Source organism: Pseudonaja textilis, chromosome 5, assembly GCF_049901715.1.
Source record: "Pseudonaja textilis isolate UNSWEBS1 chromosome 5, rPseTex1.2, whole genome shotgun sequence".
Classification (NCBI taxonomy): Eukaryota; Metazoa; Chordata; class Lepidosauria; order Squamata; family Elapidae; genus Pseudonaja; species Pseudonaja textilis.
In genome coordinates this window covers 60,672,241-60,691,544 of record NC_141994.1, presented here as the reverse complement: position 1 = coordinate 60,691,544, position 19,304 = coordinate 60,672,241, and the positions used below count along the sequence as shown (strand labels likewise).

The window sequence follows — 19,304 nt, the reverse complement described above, 5'->3', positions numbered from 1 at the left end:
ATGTTAAATTAACCAGTTTATTAATCACATTTATAGACTGCTGCAGTCCCAAACTACCCTTCACAGCTCACCAAGATAAAAATACACCAAGCATCCACAATATAATTAAAATACAATAAAATATATAACAAAAGTATAAACCCAACCAAGATGGTATTATGGTCCAAATGCCTTTCCAAAGAGGGTTCTACCTGGGACTGTCTTTAATGACCACCTAGAACAGGGATTCTCAACCCCCAGTTCGTGGACCAGCCCTGGGTTTGTGGCATGTCAGAAACCAGGCCACACAATCAAGTGAAGCCTCATGCACAGGATGCAGGCAGCGTGCAAAACCACGTCCCTTCTGGACAGAGAGCTCTGATCTGTTGGAGCCACTCTCCCAGCTTAAAGAGTCACAGCTTCAAATGTTCCTACATCCCTAGGACCACTTGGCTTTTATTTTCCACATCTTCTCTAGTTCATCTTTCAGACCCTGGTGTTTCCCCAGTTTCTCATACTATCATGACTGCTGTCTTCTGCTCCTTGTCTACTAGAATGATGTCTGGATGATTGGCCAATACCTGCCTCTCCATCTCGATCAGGAAGTCCCACAGGATCTTAGTAGCTCTGTTATCCTCCAATTTTCTGTGGAATCTCCCACCTGGACTTGGGAGGATCTAGCTCAGATACTCCACAGATGTTTCTGTACACAATGCCAGCTACTAGGTTGTGCCATCCAGTGCATGTTGTTCCTTTCTGCATCTTACACCCTCCTACAAGCTTATGAATTGTTCTTTTATTACACATTCCATGCAAAATCAAAATGCCCCAGCCATTCTTTGCTGCATACACAAGCGTGCTCACCCACAGACATTTTAAAAATGAAATGCTGTGATATGGGGCTGAAAAATGGGAGATTGCTGCATAGAATCTCAATTTACTTGGGACTGAAATGTCCCCTTGAAAATGCAAGGTATAATAATGAAATAAACAAAGAAGTAGCTCTGGATCTGATGGCCTGAGCACCAGAATGTGTGATATTACTGAATCTGATAAGAGGCAGTGTGATGTAGCTGCTAAGCTGAGAAATCCTCGGTTGAAATATTTGGGTAGCCAACACTTTCTCGGCTGCGATGAGAATAAGTGGTCTAAAAATCAACTAAAGTTAGGAGGCCTATTGGTTATACAAGGGTTTCTCAACATTGGAAACTTTAAGAAGCATAGATTTCAAGTCCCAGAATTCCACAGCCAGCATAGCTGGGGAATTCTGGGAGTTGAAGTCCGTGTCTCTTAAAGTAGCCAAGGTTGTAAAACCCTGAGTTAATGGAGATTCTCAGTCATCCAGGTCATGGTTGTCCGAAAGGTACTTTTTCAAAAGGCAACTGGACTTTCTTTGTTTTTCCTTGATGACATTTCACTTCTCATCCAAGAAGTTTCTTCATTTCTGACTGAATGGTGGAGCATGGAAGGATTTATATTCCTTGCAGTCATCTGATCGTTAGCACTCTTTCTGGGAATCGTTAAGGCCACTTGGAGGTTTTTCTGTGCCCTCAGGGTCACCTGAACTGTACAAATGGGCCTGGAACCTTCTTGGAACTGCTGAAAGAGTACCTCAAAGAGGCCATCTACTTTAAGATTGAACAGTCCTTTCTCAACAGAGGGAGAAAGATACAACACCACTTATTTCCTGTTTACAACAAAGTCCTTTCATCAGTTCTAAGAAGGTTCCACACCCATTTGAACTGTTTAGGTGACCCTGGGGGCACAGATAAAGCTCCAAGTGGCCTTAACGACTTCCAGAAATAGTGCCAACAATCAGACGACTGCAAGGATTATAAATCTTTCCATTCCCCACCCTTCAGTCAGAACTGAAGAAGCTTCTTGGATGAAGGAAAACCAAAGAAAGTCCAGTTGCCTTTTGAAAAAGCCACTTTGGGAAACCCTGGGTTATACAAATGTTGCATGCCTGTCATTTTACAGGCAGCCTAACCCTAACGCACATTTCGGAAAGAACCAGACTGGCACTGAGGAGTTAATGTGGCATGTGTCTGTCTCTACCTGAGGGCAGCTGGGAGAGGAAGCATACAAAGAATTGAAAATGGAAACTTCTGCACCTCAGCGCTAGCATTACAAAGAAGTGTGTTCTGCAAGATCTGCTGGGCCAAAGAAGAGAGGCGGCCTAGTTCCAGCAAAGTGAAATCTTTGTTTCTTCTCCCTCCCGTGAAGCCCACTTCTATAGGCAGCTGCTCTTTCATGCTGCTGTCTGTGAAGAAAAGATAATCAATAAACTCCACTGGAAGAGCTGATGCTAGATTTGAAGACCCCTAAGGATGTCTTCCAGGCAGTGTGCCAAGCCTGCTGGCAGGATTGCATAATACTTTTTCTTCAGTTTCCAGTTAAGAGTCTTTCTGTCAAAATCTCTTGCCTTAAAGCTGCATGGAGAATCGGAGAGAAGGGGGTCAGGAAGGGAAGGGAGAGAACAGAGGGCAGAAGCGGAGTCCAGCTTTTCTGGCAGAAAGTTAGACTTCTATGCTATTCCTCTTGCAAAGCAGCTAATGAATTTCCTCCCCCATTCCTCTTTTTCCTTCTTCCCCTCCCCCTCCTCCTCCTCCAGTCTAATTGTTGAAAACAGACTCTAATGCAAACCGAGCTAAAATTAGCGTTACATTTTCACACAAATCTAGAGCAAATTCTATGTTCCTCTCTACTCCCCCGCTCAGAGATGAGTAAGAATAGGAAAGCATGGTTGCCTTAAAATCAGCATGTATCAATATGAATCTTTACCGTTGGTGGCTGGGCTGAAAGGACCAGCCCTAGCTCAGCGGGAAAACACGTGCCTCACATACAAAAGGTTTGAGGTTCAGTGCCTGGTCAGAATAGCAAAACAAAATGATTCCTGGCTGAAACCCTAAAGTGCTATTTATGGAGTGGAGACAATATTGATCCAGAGGAATATTAGTCTGACTTGGTAGAAAGCCTAGTTTCTTAAAAGAGATGAATCGGAGATGCACTGTTGTTGTTTTCCAACGAAAGCATTGAAGGCATTTTCAAGATCTTACTCATGACCCCCTGTCCTAAAAACAGAATAAACCTCATTGGGGATGTAGACGACACATCGTATGTTTGAGGACTCTAGAAGTTAGTTTAATCAAAGATGCTCCCAACTCTAGTTTCCATTTTCCTAAGCTAAATATTTTGATGTACAGGTAAGTCCTTGACTTACAACCACAACTGAGCCTGAAATTTTGGTAGCTAAGCAACATAGTTAAATGAGCTTTGACCCGTTTTACAACCTTTCTTGCTGCAGTTGTTAAATGAATCATTGCAGTTGTTAAGTTAGTCACACAGTTGTTAGGTAAATCTGGCTTCCCCCATTGATTTTGCTTAAAGTCGCAAAAGTTAATTTGGGGGCAATCTAACCGTCATAAATATGAGCCAGATTTCAAGTGTCTGAATTTTTATCATGTGACCACGAGGATATTGCAACGGTCGTGTGAAATATAGTCATAAATCATTTTTTTCAGTTGTAACTTTGAACAATCGCTAAATGAATGGTTGCAAGTTGAAAACTGCCAATAATTGTGATCCGAGAGTTAATTTACTACACAGTGGTGCCTTTGGGCCAAGTCCCTCCCAGAATACTAAAAATACGACCCCAAACTCAGCAACTGACCCTAAATGCTCTCTAATCGTTCACAGGAGCCACCATCTAAGAGGTGATATTTTGCTAACTAAAGAACAGGCCCCATTTTTTGATTAATATTTCAGATCTCATTCTCTGGGTGGCCACATGGAAGGAAAATGACACATACATGATCTCCTTCACTTGGGACCAGAATTTCCATCCTTATGCAAGGCGATTGTTAAGTAAGTCATGTCTAATTTTACAGCTTTTCTGCCTTGGTTAAGTGAATCACTGAGTTATTAAGTAAATCTGGCTTCCCTCATAGACTTTGATTATTAAAAGCTGTCTGGGAAGGTCACATGACCCTGGAACACTGCAAATTACATGCTGGTTGCCACGCAACCAAATTTGAGTGTGCGACTGTGGCAGTCGTTAAGTGTGAAAACCAGTCATGAGTCATTTCTTTCAGTGTCATTGTAACTCTGGTCACTAAACAAATGGTTTGTATGTCGAGGACTACCTGTATTGTTATCATCCAAGGATTATAATTCCAAATATGAAAAGAACAAAAAACAGGGGTGAAATAAGAGAAAATATAAAGGCATCTCTGTTGAAGAGAAAAACAGGCCTGGCACCATACAGATCCTAAAACTAGTGTTCCTAGCAGCTAAAAGGAAGGCCAGACATGGAAGCAGGATAACAACAGAAGGCAAAGACCACGAAAGATAGCAGGTGGCCCTCACTAGTAATAGATACTGACAGGAAGGACACAGCTGAGAAATGGGCTGAGTGATTTATGGCTATCGTCCCTGAGCCACTCATTCAAAAGCTGGAGCCTAATTGTGGTGGGGCTCTTATAATTGCACATGCGCACGGAGTATCAGCTGGCCTCCCATGATAAATGGAAAGGAAGTATTTCCAGGCCCTGCAGTCCAGACTTGGAGAATGGCTTCTCTTCATTCTCTATTATTTCTACAATTAGCCTGTACAAGAGGCCAGCCGGTCAGCAAGACAGATGGGAACCTCCATCCCCATCATTCTACTCCGGGAGAAATGCAGAAACACCCACTTTTTGACCTAAAAGAGACTGACCTTTTGACCAACTGAGCATTTCCACATGGGGTCGAAGATTCTAAAACAATGGTTCCGGGTGGGAACAAAGGGCTGGAAAGAATATTAGTATAAAATGCGAGCGTTTTGCTACACATTAAATACTAATATGTGCAATTAACGCTATTAATTAGCATTGATTTACTTTATTTGTAGAGCTGAGATGATTTATTTTATTTGTGGAGTTGACCATGCCAGTTATTTTGGTAATTAAACCTGCCAATAACTTCCTTCAGGGGAACTGGCCCTGACAAAGATTTGGCGTAGTAATCTTCTTGGAGGAAAGATGCTGGAAATCATTTACGTAGGACTGTAGAAAGCAAAAGCATTCTGGGAAAACGCCTGGTACACTTGGAGTTATTATCATTGAAGGATGTAGAGTACCTGCCTCCCCTCCATTTTCTAAAATGAGCTGAAGGTTTTATAGAGTACTTCCCAAGGTGTCTTTTTCTCCTGCTGCAGGTAAGCAATTCCAAAATCCATCTGGCAAGTAATATGTGACTTTTATCACTATATACTGTATTAGTAAGATCTTACTTGGAATACTGCATTCACTTTTGGGTCACCGCTATATCTAAAAAAAGATATTGAGACTCTAGAAACAGTACAGAGAAGATCAACAAAGATTATCAAACAGCTGGAGGCTAAAATATATGTTGAATGGTTGCAAGTATTGGGTATATTTAATCTAACAGAGTGGAGGGCTGGGGAGAAATGATAACAGTCTTCCAATATTTGAGGGGTGAGCACAAAGAAGGGCTCAATCTATTCTCCAAAATACCTGAGGGCAAGACAAAAAGGAATAGATCGAAAATTATCAAAGAGAAATCCAACCTAGAACTAAAGAGAAATGTTCTGACAGTGAGAACAATTAATCAGTGGAACAGGTTGCCTTCAAAAGTTGTGAATACTTCAACACTGGGAGTTTTTAAGAAGAGATTGTAGAGCAAACTTCTCTAAAATCGTATAGGTCTCCTGTTGCTGCTTGAACTAGAAGACTTCCAAGGTCCCTTCCAACTTTTGTTAGGTATACCCAAGCCCATGATAGAATAGAATTCATTTGTTGGCCAAGTGTGATTGGACACACAAGGAATTTGTCTTGGTGCAAATGCTCTCAGTATACATAAATATACATTCGTCAAGAGTCAAGAATCATCGGGTACTACACTTAATGATGATTCCAAGTAGCCATGTGCCTTATCTCCATTTTCTCCAAAGGCAGAGGTGAAGACAGAGAGTCACAGGTTCCCAACAAGCAGAGCCTTCTCATAGTGCCCCTTGTCTCTGCTAACACTGATGAGCATCAGGGTTGTTGCTAGAATCGGTCCCAAAGAGTAAGATATTTAAAAAATACGTATGGAGCATATAATAAAAAAAAAATTAATTGAAATGCTCCTATCACCCACCAGCCAACCATACCTCTTCTAGAATACTCTACAGGGGCTCCTTATTTAGCAACTGCCTTGTTCGGCAATCGTTCAGCTGTGACCATGATGAGAAAGTAACTTTATTTCCAACCCTAAATTACCAAACACTAACAATGAAGGGAAGGATTGGTCCATCATACATGAATGGAAAAGAAATGTTAAATTTCTAATTTTTTAAATGGTACTTATTGATTTAATTCAAAAAGGAAGTTCAGGGTATTTGTGTGGAACTACTCCCGTTACCCAATCACTTCATTTCCAGATATCTGAAATATTGAAACTTATCCTAAGCCTTGTTTTGACTGCCTAGGCTGTCTCCAGAAAACTAAATGGAACATATTTCAGGAATTGATTTATGCACAATCCCTTCTGTATTCTTTTGTCTACAATGACCTGATTCTTAGGATCTAGCATATAAATTAAACATAACTGTTGGTTTACAAAATAATACCTTAAAGTGGTATGTTGTAATCAAATACAAAAAAAAAATCTAATGTTACCAACATATTATTGTAAAATATCATAAAATCTATGCCAAAGAAGACCATATTGCTTTATTATTTCACTTATTGGTAATATTGCCTTCGATACAATAGATAAAAAAGGCAATCCTTTGTCATTCCCTCCTCCCTCCTCCAATGCCTGGTACCATATAATTCCTTATAGACATAACATTTTGGTACATAACTCAAAAACACATTAGTATCTTTAACATATACGGATTTCCCCATGAATCTAGTTAGGTACATTAAAACACTATTGGAGGAAAGCATCAAAAATTCACAAGGCCACAAATATCATTTGGCTCAGCTAGCTCTCAATTTTTTTGCATCTTCAAAATAAATGTCCGTATTCCTTAAATCCATTCTATGGGAAGTCCAATATACTCTAAATATATATATATATTTGATGAATTAACTTTAATCTCAAGACTGTTGATAGCATTTTAACGTTTTAAGGCTATGCAGCCTCTCATATGGCATTATCAGAGGTAAAATTCAAGAGCTTTTATTTCCATAGTGTAAGACTGTGTTCAATATTAATAACTTTAAGATATACAAACTTTTAACTCTCAAAATTCCCCAGGCAGCATGTCCACATATCGTAAAAGTTGCCAAGGTTGAAAAATATTGGTGTTTTGTCTAACATCTATCTTTACTATAGAATATTTTTGAAAAACAAGAAAAAGGATCTCTTTCTTCTGCCTATTTCTATACCCTAGCCTAGCTAGTTGTATGATTTAGCTGCCACTATGCCGTAAGTTTCAAATTATTTCTATAGTAAAGATATTGTTTCCAAGTGTTACACAGTATGTCACAGCCCAATATCTGTCCTACCTACACTGTTTCAGCAGCCTACTTCTAAATTGCTTGCACTATTGCAACTTCCACTTTGTGCCAGAAGTTTGCACTTCTAGAAATGTCTTTGAGAATCTCCTGCTTGAGCAAAGGGTTGGACTAGAAGACCTCCAAGGTCCCTTTCCATCTCTGTAAATTATTCTAAGTCCTGTGTGGCAATGCCATGGCTTTCAAATGGGTTCAGATAAGCCTCCAAGCATATTGTTAAGGTAAATAAATGTCTTGCAGGGGTAACAACAATACCAAAGTGAACTGTTCACCCTCACGGAGGTAAAGTATCAAAAAGTTCCATCAGTTTATAATGAACTTGATTTATTTTGTCACACACTGATGCTAAAGTTCCCCAGATTGGGGAAGACCGAGCACGGGGTTTAATTGTGCCCCGGGACAATTAATTATCTCTAGGGTCGCCCCTTTGGCCCAAGACAAAACCACGTCGAACATTTTTGCCACTTGTTCAGTGGGAGCAACGGTATTCCAAGCTGCATCCCCGCATCCACTCTGAACGAAGCACAAAAGAGATTGAGGGGAGGAGGGGGGGGTTGGACTAGAAGACCTCTAGGATCCCTTCCAACTATTGTTATTTCTGCAGTCTGACACATCAAAGAGAAGCGCAGGAGGCTTCGCTGAGGTCATTCTGCCGTAGACCGCTCCACCGCCTTCCCCACAACAGCCTCCGCGCAGCCCAGTTAGACAGACGGGCCCCGCTTCGCTTTCTGTCCGAGCCTCATGATCGGAAGCGAAAAGCGAGTGGAGCAGGAGGAGGAGCCTGGAGCCCGCCTCTCGCGCGCTTTCTGGGCTGCAGTCGCCACTGCAGAGGCCTGACTCGGACGGCAGGGGGCAGCATTGCCTTCCAGTTTGAGTGGAGGGGGCTGTGCCATGTTGGTCGCGGGGGCTAGGTGTTTACACACACGGGACGGTTCAATTCGGATCGTCTTCTCCAGAAAGGCTGTAGGGCGCGCGGCCGCCGAAGGCCCGCTTCCTTTTCACTCTGCGATTTCATGTGTTTCAGGTCGCTGGAAATAATAAAAGTCCAGATGACTTTAGCACGCAGGGAGCCCATCCAGATGCCCAAGGAATCCCGGTTCTTGGTTGTTTATATCCTACAACTGTAAGACAGCTACCACGTTTTTTTTTAAAGAAACTAAACAAAAAAGACCGTTCTGGTTTGCAAAGCAAAGTCACATTTCAGGTGATGGTGGCTTTCAGTAAATAAATCAGCATCAGCTGTGTGGAAGGCAGCTTTCTCCAGGAAATTGGAATTGGAATAGAATTGGAATGGACCTTAGGGGTCTTCTAGTCCAACCCCCTGCTCAAGGCAGGCAACCCTGTACCATTTCAGACAAATGGCTGTCCAATCTCTTTAAAACTTCCAGTGTTGGAGCATCCACAACTTCTGGAGGCAAGTTGTTCCACTGATTAAATGTTCTGTCAGGAAATTTCTCCTTAATTCTAGGTTGCTTCTCTCCTTGATTAGTTTCCATCCATTGTTTCTTGTCTTGACTTTTGGCGCTTTGGAAGATAGGTTGATCCTCTCTTCTTTGTGACAGCCCCTCAAATATTGGAACACTGCTATCATTTCACTCCTAGTCCTTCTTTTCACTAGATTAGAGATACTGAAATTCCTGTTCTTCATATGTTTTAGCCTCCAGTCCCCTAAACATCTTTGTTGCTCTTTTCTGGACTCCTTCTAGAGTCTAAACACTGTGTTTACTTTGTGGGAACCAATATTGGATGCAGTATTCCAAGTATGGCTTTGCCAAGGCATTATAAAGTGGTATTAACACTTCACATTATCTTAATTCTATCTCTCTCTCTTTATGCAGCCTAGAACTGTGTTAGCTTTTTTGGCAGGTGCAGCAGTGCTGGCTCATATTTAAATGGTTGTCCACTAGCACTCCAATATCTGTCTCACAGTTACTACTATTGAGCCAAGTACCACCTATACTATATCTGTACATTTGATTTTTCTTGCCTAAATGTAGAACCTTACACTTTTTTCACCATGTAATTTCACATGTCTGAGTTCAGCTCTTAAGGTGTAACAATTTGCAGAGCTGACTGAAAAGAGATATCTGCTGCCACTGGCACAGACAGCCTGGGCTTCTATATGATCTTCATTCTAAACCACAGGGATGTGAAAACGATGGTGTCAAGATGCCATCAAGCAAAGACTGCAATTTACCACTACAACTATAGGTAGTCCTCCACTTATAACCAGTTGCTTAGTGACTGATCAAAGTTAAGGGGATACTTACAATCTGTATTTGAAGTTTGGATGGTCAGGGCCTCCCCTGCAGTCATGTGACTGTATTTTTACAACAGTTTTGCCTAGAGCCAGCATTTATTTCCAGTTTTCAGCAAAACCAGCCCATAGCAAACATGGTTGTTGTAAAATCAAGTCAGTCGTATAGGTGAACCAATCTATGATAATCAATTATCACAAGTTATGACAGTGATGAAGCAGAAGTCATTATGGTCGTAACACGAGGACTATCTATATGCAAGGTTTCATTTTTTGCATTATACTCCTATGTTACCATTTGCTTGCTTTCTTCCTTACAGATGCAGGGGGATCATACATACTGTATGCTAAACTATGGTTTGCTGAATAAGGTGCATCTCTGATTGGATTTGCACAACATGCTCAGTTATCAATCACTTCTTGGTGGTTGATTTCATATACTGTACTGACTCACAGCTTATTTTGATTACTTTAATAGGCCACATTAACTGGAATCATATAATATGCTAACATCAGAAATCAGTTCACAAATGAAAATCAACTGAGCATTGCATATTAAGGCCTTCTTAGCTGAACAAGCCTCAATACTGCAGTCACGAAACTTTCCATGCCAGGGTTTCCTAAACTTGGGCCAAGGGACAAAAATTTCAGAGAGGCCACAAGGATTTGAATTTATTTATTTTTTACTCAAATTATCAGTGTAAACACCACAGCAATTTTGAGATGATGTAACTGATTGGGGAGATCAGGAGGGTGAAAGGGTTGATGGGAAGAAAGGAAGGAAGCAAAGTAGGAGACTGTGAGTTCAAGCCCCACCTTAGCCAAGAAAGCCAGTCTCTCTCAGCCCTAGCCATCCTCACAGGGCTGTTGTGAAGAAAACAGGAGGAGGAAGGTGTACTGAATATGCTCGCCACCTTATTTGTAAAAATAATGAAAACAGGATAAAAATAAATAAATTAAAAATTAAAGAACAGATGAGTGCACAGCAAGAAGATGGCAGCTGGGTTAGGGTTGCCAGATATCTGGACGGGCAAAAGAGGACACACTACCTATGATAACAACTACAGCGAAAAACTGCAAAAATACAATGTGTACTTAGGCCTACATGTATATGAAATTACTTTTTCCAGCATAAAAAAGATTGGTTTTTCATTGCAATATTTTTCCAACAAATCTTTACTTTCAAGAACATATGCTAGCAATAATATAGAATTTGAGGGTGACTTGCTTTTCAAATTTCACCAAAGAAATGCATGATGAGTCATGTTATCTACAGACTATAGCAATCGTACATTTGTAGATGCTGGATTGAAGCCAATTCGCTGGAATCAGAAGATGAATTACATAACATAAATCTAGGCTGTTGAGTCCATCTACAGAGGAGGGAAAGAAAGGAGCAATTTACAAGGTCAGGATACACAAAAGTTGGAATGACTACTGTTGTGAAACCCTTTCCCTCAAGTCCCCAAGATGCTGAGAAAGCCAGACAATATTTGATTTTAAAGCTGTGCCAGCTGGATGGAGGCCATGAGTAGAGAAAGGAGGACATGTCCTTTTGCCATATGTCTGGTAACTAGGCTGGGAAGAGTGGAGGAGAGAAAGCTACAACACACACACATACACACGTGTGTGTATGTATGTATATGCGTGTATGTATGTGTGTATGTATGTATGTGTGTGTGTTTTCTTAAGTTTTCGCGGGTACTTACATGTATGGCATTCAGCTTTGTTTGGGTATTTTCCCACGTCATTGTAGTTGTGCTTTTAAAGTTGTAGCAACGTTTCAGCAGAATCTCATCTGCCATCATCAGGCTTCTGTATAGTGTTCATCTGTGAGTCAGACTTTTATAGTGGTTTCAGATTTAAATTTGGGGCAGCCTATTGCTGTGCCAGAATGGTTTTTTCTTCATCCTGATTGGTTGGGAGTCTTGGTCTGAGTCATAATGGGCACATAGATCAGATCAGAGATCTCCAGACTCTTTATCTTTTCAACTCCTTCATGAAGTGTTAGATTGTTCATTGACACCCAAACATTATATGAAAATAAATAAATATTGCTACAAAACTACAAATAGTAATAAGCAAAGGTAGTACTAATAGTAATAGGTATACAATCCCAAAGCAATTGGAGCACCACTTGAATACCCTCAGTACTGACAAATTCACCATGAGTCAATTGCAAAAGGCAGCCTTACTCAGAACAGTTTACATCCTGCGACAATACTTTTAACACCATGTGACAATACCCTTAACAACTTCAAGCATCAACATCTGCCTATCCCTGGTCCTTGACAATGACAAATCCAGTCTGAACATCTGGCTGACTATGGTGGACCCTAATGACCTCTTGGATAGTCCCGTTATCCCTTGGGGTTTGATACCAATTACTTTGGAGAACCCTGACAGTTTTTCTCCATAAACAGACCACTGTATTTCCAGATTTATAAATAGGATTAAAGAATTTGTTCCAATAAAATTCAGAGTAGTTAGAGATTGAATTCTTTCACCTATGAGATCCTCTCTATTTATTCTGAACAGCTTCAGCCTCCCTTAACCATAAAGAACATCTGTTTTAATATTGACTGATAAATATGTTCAAGAACCTTGAGATGGCTATTACCTCACACTGGAGCACACTGTATTAAGCCAAATGTGGTCAGTTTTAGGTTTGCTACACTGAGTAAACCCCATCATTATCACCTGTAAATATAGTTAATGTCAGTGTGTTATGATTTGCTGTAAAAACGTTATACATATACAGACTTAATGTGATATATAAGACACGAAATTGTCTGTTTGGTTTTGATAGTACAGTACATTGTGCAATTGTTAAATTCTGATTAGGTAAACAATGTTTCTGAGCAGTATGTGAACCAGTAGACTATGCAGTAGTTTTGGTTCAGAGGCCAAAGGTGATTAAGAGCAGTCTTCAACTCTGCAAGAAAGCTGATTCTTTTCTCAGGGTTATGTAGCTGTCCCTTGCTGTTCTGGTAAAATCCTGTCCTACTTCTGGTTTCAACTACCAACCTACACACAGTTGCTATGTTAATTCACAGTTCATTCAAAATCAAAAGATGATAACAGTCAAAGCATGCAAACAAAGCAGAGTCTCAGGCGCTTGTCCAAATGATTTGCTGTTAACAAGAACACACAGAGGAATAGTCCAAAATCATTCCAAGATTCTGAGAGCCAGTTCAGGATTGTCAGCCAGTCCAGAGATTGAAGGCTTCTTACAGAAACAGGATTCAAAGGAATACCACAAAAGAGCCAAATATCAGAAAGTTGTTTCCAGCAAAAGGAACGTCGATCATGGTTGCATCTTAAATCAGGCTACAGCCAGTGTCACTACTTGAGATTTATTCCTTCGCTTGACAAAAAGTCTCACAGAATGTCTGCTCTGCATTCTTTTCTACTTGTTGGGTTCAGGAACCGGGAGGCTTTATGCCATCATCATCTGATTGCTCCAACTGTCCAGATGATCAGCTGTTTTGATCAGCCACATATAACTTTTGGCTTTGTGGCTCCAAAAGACAGCATTCCACAGGTTCAACTGGAGAAGCTTCTTCAGATTCAGACTCTTAAGTCTGAACAGCCAGAATTTTGGATGTTGAATTCCATATTGTAAAGTTTCTGGGACTGAGAAACTTTTAAGGAGTCACAGACTGGGACTGTATGCACAACCTCTTCTGATCCAAAGTGCTGCATAGCCCTATGAACTAGATCCGTGATGGCGAACCTATGGCACACAGAGCCATTTCTGCCAGCACGCAAGCCATTGCCTAGAACAGACCCACTATGCATGCGTGCCCCCCCAGCTAGCTAATTGTTGGGTATCTGCCATGCATGCACGGGGGAAGATGTGTTCACATGTGCAGAGGTGTGTGGGGTGGGGGGCTTATGCACACATGCAGAGGCACGCGGGGGGGCGGGGGAGGTCATGCACATATTGCATTATGGGTGCATGCGTGCAGGGGTGGGATTCAATTTTTTTAACAACCGGTTCTGTGGGCATGGCTAAGTTGGTGGGCATGGCTTGGAGGTCATGTTATTGGCTGGGCGTGGCCAACTCAATATCACTCACATCGAGGCATGCATCTCCTTGCCTGGCCTCTCGTGACTGTGGGGATGCTGCAACTGTCGTAAGTGTGAAAAATGGTCATAGGTCACTTTTTTCAGTGCCACTGTAACTTGGAATGGTCACTCCACACAAGCAAAGTACAGAAAAGGAGGGGGAAAAAACTTCAGAGATGTTCCTGAGACAGGAAGTCCAGTCCTGCTAAGAATGTAATAGGGTTTACGGAGAGACAGTTTCTGTAAGCAACACCAGAATGTTTCCTTCCTGCCTTCCTTACAGGATTAGGCCAGAAAAGTGGAAAAAAACAAAAGGAGATTTCTTCTAACAACCAGTTCTCTGAACTGCTTAGAATGTTAACAACAGTTCTAGTGAATAGGTGCGAACTGGTAGAATCCCACCGCTGCGTGAGTGCATGTGCATGCACTTTTGGCACCCAGTGATGAAAAGGTTAGCCATCACTGAACTAGATTGTTCTTGATGTTCTTCAGCTTATTCCACTGATTGGTTTGAGGTTTGAATAAAACCGCCTTTAGCAATGCAATATTCACCTACTCTTTTCCTGATAGCTTTTTAAGACCCTAGCAGGATGACAGCAACATCCCAATCTGTGGGACATGCTTATGAACACCATGGCAGTTTCCAGCAGTGCCTGTAACAGAATCCAAATCACCTCTGTAACCCCCAAGATTGCATGTTATCCTTCCATAGTGTCTGTAAACCACACCTGCAAGAGATTAAATGCTGAAGAGGGGGAAAAAAACCCGACTCTTTCAGCCTCAGCCTCTGCCAGAAGTCATTATAATCAGGGACAAAAGCACTGCAAATTGCTTTTCCCAAAAACAAGAATGTAGATTTTCGGGCATTCAGACAGAATGCTTTTTATTTCATGCAATGAATGAAAATAACATTATCTGTACTATCAGTCTGTCTGATAAGTTTCCTATCTTTTAAAAGAATAAAACTTTCTTTTGGGATTTCAAGCATGTTTAATACGCTTAGTAGAACCCAAATGTTTATGGACCGACATGCTTAAAGGCACACATTGCAGCAGAACATCTGGCAGATTAATCTTTTGTTCCTATAATATAAAATATGTTCAAATGTTATTTTTAAAGCAATACTGTGGCTTCTCAACAACACTTCACTGCTGGAGCTAACTGCACTATGGATGTTTTTCCTAGTAGTAGCTGAATTTTAAATCTAATTTAGTTTCTTCCACTCACTAACCTAGCATAGAACTATATCTTGAAAGATTTGTAATGAAAGGAAACCTCCAGGGAGTTTCTGAGTTGTTCTGAATGTCTACAGCTGTTTAGAATACCTGGCAAAATATTCTGATCCCTCATTCACAAGCAACACAGGACATAGGTTAAGAAAGGAACCCTGGATGCAACTATGGAACTGTTGCAATAGATAGAATCACAGTGGAACAAATTACCCCACAATATAAAGTTACTTAGAGTTGGAAGAGTCCACAGAGGTTTTCTAGTCCAAACTGCTGTTCAGGTAGGAAACTATATACCACTCCAGACAAATGGCTGTCCAGTCTCTTCTTGAAAACCTCCAGTGATTAAGCACCCACAACTTCTAGAGGCAAGCCATTCCACTGATTAATTGTTCTCATTGTCAGGAAATTTGTTCTTAGTTCTAGGTTGGATCTTACCTTCATAAATTTCCATCTGTTACTTCTTGTCCTACCCTGAGGTACTTTCTAGAATAGATTGACCCCACTTTTCTCTGTGACATCCCCTTAAATATTAGAAGATACTATCATGTCACCTCTGGTCTTTCTCTTTGTTAGGCTAGACCAAGGCTCTTCAAACTTGGCAAGTGTAAGACTTGTGGACTTCAACTCCCAGAATTCCTGAACTAACATGACTGGAGGAGGAATTCTGGGAGTTGAAGTCCACACGTCCCAAAGCTGTCAAGTTTGATGACCCCTGGGCTAGACATAGCTAGTTTCTACAAACATTCAATATATGTTTTAGCCTCCAGCCCCTAATAATCTTTGTTACTCTTCTCTGCAGTCTTTTTAGAGTTCCAGCATCTTTTCTGTATCGTGGGGACCAAAACTGGATGCAGTATTCCAAAATGTGGTCTTACCAAAGCAGTATAAAGCAGTACTAACACTTCAGGTGATCTTGATACTTTTTGATGCAGCCTAGGACTGCATTGGCTTTTTTGGCAACTGCAGCACACTGCTGCCTCGTATTTAAGTGGTTGTCCACTAGGATCCCTGGATCCCTCTCCCAGTTAACTGCTGTTGAGCCACATACCACTTATTTTACACCAGTTCATTTGTTTTTTTCTTGCCTAAGTGTAAAACCTTACTTTTTTCACCACTGAAGTTGCATTTTGTTGGCTAGTGCCCAGGGTTCAAGTGTGTCAAGATCCTTCTGGATCTTGAGCCTATTTTCTAAAAGTGTTGGCTATTCCTGCCTACTCCAGCTTGGTGTTCTCTGCAAATAAGAATAGAAATAGAAATTTAAAAAATCATTTTTCAAAGGTAAACAAAGGTATAATTCTATTTCTCTTGTTTCCATGTACTTTACTACTTAAATGTCAGTGGATGAAGTGGCAGACATCAGTATAAACTATTCTAACCAATGGTCAGTTTCTTGCCTCTTATACATATCAAAGGCCAAGTTAAACAGTTTAACTGACTTCTGTAGGTACAGAACTTAGTGCTGTAGGTAAATTAGCCATGAAACAGCTAAACAAACATAATCTATTCATACATTTAGTCCTGCCTGCTAGAATGTGTTCTGATGATCTTCCTTTTATTTACATCTGCAGAGAAATGTTTTACATCTGCAGAAAATTGTAACAGTAGTACAGAATATTTGTAGCTCAGAATTGAACTGTACTGTCCTTGGAAACAAAGAAAACAAAAAGAGCAGAACACCTCCTGGCCAGCAATCAACATCCAGATATGCTTGTATTAACACTAAGATTAATATCAGATTGCCAATCAAGCAGTAAACCATACCCGATCAAGAAATTACTAACTCTGACACAGAATCAAACAGTAAACAACAAAATCTAATCGAAAGCCTACGAAGAAGAAAACAACCCTCCCACTAACATAGACAGGGCAAGTCACTGTATACAGAGAGCAAATCCCACTCCCTTTAGCACTGAAGATGTTACCTAATTTGGTAACGAAACGTCTGCAAGAAAATAATCAAGCTCAGAGAACACCAAGGACTCCATAGAGACAGATAAGAAATGGGACTCTTACTGTTGTCGGCCCCTACTTGTCATACTCAGATGCATTAGATCTCCAACTTCCAGAGGATCATGTTAACTGGGAAATATGGAAGCTGCATTCTTGATTTGACTGTAGAGTGCTAAGTTGGGAAAGACCAAGGAAAACTGCCTTAAAATGGATATTTGGATCCCATGCAGAGCATGATAGTATTTAAAAAGCCACACAATGGAAAGAAATTCCTCTAAGTGATCTTTGCAGTGTGCTGTGCATTCTTGAGCTTCAGAAGCTTCTGACAGCTCCCTCTGAATGTGCTGCACTTGAGTAGCTTCCATGGGTAAAGGTAACTTGAGAAAGAGCATTGGGTGTTTCCAGTGAAAACCTGGATTCTGTGGATGGTTTAAACTGAACTATCAAGTTTTCTCTCAATGTTTTGGGTAAATGCTCAAACTGCCAGCAAAGTATACATGTGAATGCTATTTAGGGCCGTGGTGGTGCAGTGGTTATAATGCAGAAATGCAGGGCTAACTCACTGCTCATTCCAGGAGTTCGATTTTCACCAGCTCAAGGTTAACATCCTTCATCACGGTTAACATCCTTCATCAAGGTTAACAGCCTTCCATCCTTCTGAGGTTGATAAAATGAGAACCCAGATTTTGGGAGGCAATATGCTGACTCTGTAAATGGCTCAGAGAGGGCTGTAAAGCACTGTGAAGCAATATATAAATCTAAGTGCTATTGCTATTTGAGATATCCCATCCTTTAGGACAGTAAAAGAGAGTCCAGAACATGATGACTTCAGTTGAATGACTTAATTAATTAATGTACTAGAAATTGCCAGCTACTTCTTGAAGCCTAACAACCTAACAAGGAGCATCTGTGTTAATATTTGCACAACTAATCATACGTGCAATTACTCACCTACAGTGCCAAAAATTAAAACAAGTAGATGAATTTGTGTACCTCAGTTGCATTTTTACTAAATATGGGGACTGTGGTGGTTGTTTTTGAAAGGAAAATGGAGGGAACAATTGTAAATTAAGCATCAATTGGGGGGAGAAACCCAGAGCAAATAAATGAATGTGTGTTCCTTGGTAGAACGTTTACTTAAAATTGCAAAATAGATGGAGACATTTTAAGATATATAAACACTGGTTAAAAAGGTAATGGGTAGCACTGTATGTGGTCTGTTGTGGGGAGTTAGTTTGTGGAAAGAAACAAAACCAGCTGTGTATAAGAGCTTCTGCCTACGTTGTTTTATGATGTGAGATCTGGACATGTCAAGAAAGTAAACCTAAAAGTAAGTTGAATTCAGCAGGAACTTAAGAGGCATCTGGATTTTTTTAAAAAAGATAAAAGGTCAAGAATTAATGGATGCTTAATGAATGTGGAGCGAATATAAAAGTGTCTGGTACAGTACATGAATGATGGAAACAAGGATGACTTGTAACAGAATAGTGTGATAGATGCATAGATATATGCCAAAATCAAGGCTGCTGATGCTAATCTGTCTCGCAGCTGAGATGTTTTTCTGTGGCTAAGCCCATTATAATGGTTTTATTAAAATCCTGTTTTGAAGGGAAAAAATCCCAGCTGGAAATTTCAGGGAACACCACAATGTGAAAGTCTGTGGGTGTCTTTTGCCAGTCTCACAAAAGCCTCTAATCAAGTGGAAAATTTGCTGGAGACCAGAAGTTTGGGGCTGCAATTATTTTAAGGGATTAGCTGGAGAGAATTGGAGGTGCTTAGCATTTATCCCCTCATTTTCTGTCTCTCTTTATGTTTTGTTCGATGCCGCTTTGGATAGATTCAGCAAGAACCTTCCACAGCTGCAGCTGAAGAATCAAGTGTCCTAGTAATTATTTTGCTTCTCTTTCACAGAAGAACAGAAATCATAAACTCCGGTTGGAATAGGACACCATAGCTGAAAAGACAGCTGCCAGATTTGTAAGCGATCTGTTCCTTTGCCTTGGCCAGCATCATGGGATATCAACATTTCACAGGTAAAACAGTTTTGGGGCAGGGAGAAAAAGTAATCAGGTACAGAAAAGGGGTTTCGGGAACTTCTCTGGTTCAAGGCTGAGATTGGGAGTGAGACAAACAATGTTAATCAAATTGATATTAAGTTCACTGCCTTTTCAAACCCTGATGTTGCTTTCTTAGCCAGTTACCCTTGTACTGGTCTGTCTAATGAAGTAATAACAGCCCTCTGTAATCTGAATAGGGACAATTGCATGAACAAGAACTCCTTAACTTACAAACATAATTGAGCCTGGC

The 19,304-nt window shown here is 40.6% G+C and overlaps 1 protein-coding gene across 1 annotated transcript in view; it reads right to left on the bottom strand.

Moving 5' to 3' along the window:
- WNT5B (Wnt family member 5B) overlaps nt 1-19,304 on the bottom strand; it is a 117,732-nt gene that overhangs the window by 64,424 nt on the left and 34,004 nt on the right. The gene's annotated exons all lie outside the window — the stretch shown is intronic.